Genomic DNA, 2,931 nt, shown 5'->3' on the forward strand with positions numbered 1-2,931 from the left:
GCCATGGTGCTGAGGCTGGAAGCAGGGGGATTGCTGAGTCGGAGGTCGCTTCCCTCCTGCTGTGTTTTCTGTAGACGTAGTCACCCCAAAGGTCAGTGGAGCGCCCTGAGTGAGCACATCAGCTCGGCTGTCCGGGCAGCAATAACGCAGAAGCCACCAAGAATGTCAGCGACAGGAGTAGCTTGGGGGACACTGTAGGGACTGGTGCAGAGATGACCTTATCTCCTCTCCAGGAGAGGACCTTCTTGGGGGTTCTCCCTCGGAGGAGGCGAAGTTATCCCACCTTAGGGACCCACCTGGACCTCAGGAAAAGGGCCGGAGCCACCGCTGCAGCCATCTTCCCCCCTCCTCCCCAGCCAGTACGGCTCTGTGGGGCCCTGTGCATCCTCAGCTCAGCTCGGGTGGTTCCTTGGTTCATAGGGGTGGGGCTAGTGCCGGTTTCTGTCCTTCCTCCTTCCCTCTGGCTGGCCAGTCTACAGGCTGTGGGCAGCCTGGGAGATCCCCCTGGTCTCTGAGCAGGGCCCCACCTGGGCTAGACAACCCCGGAGCCATCCTGGCCCCACAGGGTGGGAGTCCTGGCCTTTGCTGCCCTGCTTCTTGCTGGAGGATACCAGAGATCAGCAAGACTGTTACTCCATTCAGTGCCCCAAACAGGCTACAAGCAGCAACCGAGGCCCCTAGGACCAAGGGAGCCTGTGCTCACTGGGTTGTGACGGTCATTTTTTTGTGTGTGTTTTTTAATTGCCAGCGGGTGCTTGCCAGAGAGAGAGAGAGAAGGGGAGAAGCCTCCCGCAGTGGGGTGTGGTCCTCGGCAATCCCTTCTGCACTTTTCCATCCTGATGGGAACTGAGACGTGCAGGCACCCACACTGGCTGGCTGTCAGCTTCCTGGGATCCAGACTGACTGCTCCTGACCACCAGGGACCCTGCTCCCTTAACCCTCGGCGATGGGGCCGGCCCCTCAGTGTCATCCCTTAGTCATCCCCATCACCGTGATAGCATGCCAGACAGCATAAATCTCTCCACTGGATGAGAACTTGGTTTGAAATGAAAGCTGGGGCGGGGACCAGCAGTTAGTGTAATGGCTATGTCGCTGGACTCCCACATAGTCAACCGTGGTTTGCGTCCTGGACCCGGTGGCTTAAAACTCATGCTGGGCGCGTGTGTGTGCGTGCCCAAGATCCCGAGAGGAGAACGAAGGAGAAGGGATTGCGGCGTGGCCATCCCCCTGGGGGGAGATTTCTCGCTTTCTGTCTGTCTGTCTGGCCAGCACACGTGCCCTATAGCAAAAAAAAAAAAAAAAAAGAAATGAAAGCTGGGGTGATGGGAAGGGAGGGGGCTGAAGGGATGTCACGTGATACCCACAGGGCAGGCCCCTCTGTCAGGGATTCGGGAGGGACTAGATGCTCACAGCGGAGCCGTGTGACCCGTGTGGCTTGGTCTGTGTAAACCTGTAGAGTCACCCATCAAGAAATTTGCCAGCCAGCAGGTATTCATGCCTAGGAATCCTAAATTAAAACTGTATTACTGTATTGCCTGTGCTTTAAGGCCGTTTAGTTTATGTTAATACGTCTGAAATCCGGGTGTTTCTCACAGGACATGTTACATGCTTACCGGCTGTTTTTTAATATATTAATAAATGTGTGTGTGTGTGTGTGTGTGTATTCTGATCAGGGGAGTCTCAGGATGGAGGGAACCAGTAATCATCTTGGTCTGGGCACTTTGGGAACACCTCCGTCTTCCCCCCATAACAAGCAGCTGTTTTCAGTCAGTAGCTAAATACATGGCACATCTGAGCAGCAGGGGCCCTATAATGGCCCCGACAACATTGCTGCTTTGTCTTTCTTTATTCATGATGGTGTGTACATGCTCACATGAGATGGGAGGGGACAAGGAGAGGGGCGCTCTCCACAGGGCCACGCTTGCCCCCCAGCCCTCCATCCCGTCGAATCCTGGACACGCCTGGTGCATGCAGACCACCCAGGCAGAGACCGCCTTTGCCGTGTGGCATCTGGCTTCTGTGTCTTTTTTTCAAATTTAGATTTTTGCCACAGGGCGTGTACACTTGCCGGAGGGAGACAGAGTGAGAAGTCACCGCCCAGGTAGGATGGCTGTGCTGCAATCCCTTCTTTATTTGCTAGTTGGGATTTGGGGCACATGTGCACATACACCTGGCATGTTTTTCTAGAGAGATTTGTGCTGTAGGGCATATGCACTCGATGAAGAGACAGAAAGCGAGAAATCGCCCCCCAAGGGGAATGGTCACACTGCATTCCCTTCTCTTCCAGTCATCTCTAGGGATTTGGGGCATGCACACACATGTCCCTGGTGTGAGTTTTAAACTGCCAGGTCCAGAACTTGAACCACGGTCGCCTACTCCTGGCCCAGTACTCTGGGGGCTTGAGTTGGCCATGTGGGACCAGCACCTTCACCACCGCACCACCTGCGGGCGTAAGATCAGTTTGTCTTGAGTTGTGCCTCAGCACAGGGCCGCAGGGCCACTGTACCTGCGGTTTCCAGAGCCTGCCTCTGACCGCCTCCCCAGACAGACCACGGTGAAATCTGTGCTGAACAAAATATCGAGAGTTCTGGTGAAGACAGCAAGACTAACTTCATCTTTTTCCTCAGGCTCCAGGATTGCTGGGCATGGGGATGGAGCCTGTCATTGCATGAAATTCTGAGTTTTAGAGAAATAGTGCATGAAAATATGATCCGTCCTGATGACGGAGTTCTGGGTATGCCCGTAAACGTGCACCATGGCTAGTACCTCCCTGACCTCTCCCATCTGCTCCTGTCCTGGCTGGTGGAAGGATGAGCCGGGAGGTTGCACAGGACTGTGGGCTGCGGTAGGTGCTGCCTGGCAGTGCCAGAAGGCCCACAGCTCCCCTGCCCCAGCGGCACTGGCTGGCCGGGCGGCCCAGGGCAAAGCCCC

The sequence above is a fragment of the Tupaia chinensis genome, unplaced genomic scaffold, assembly GCF_000334495.1.
Source record: "Tupaia chinensis unplaced genomic scaffold, TupChi_1.0 Scaffold000280_1, whole genome shotgun sequence".
Lineage (NCBI taxonomy): Eukaryota > Metazoa > Chordata > Mammalia > Scandentia > Tupaiidae > Tupaia > Tupaia belangeri.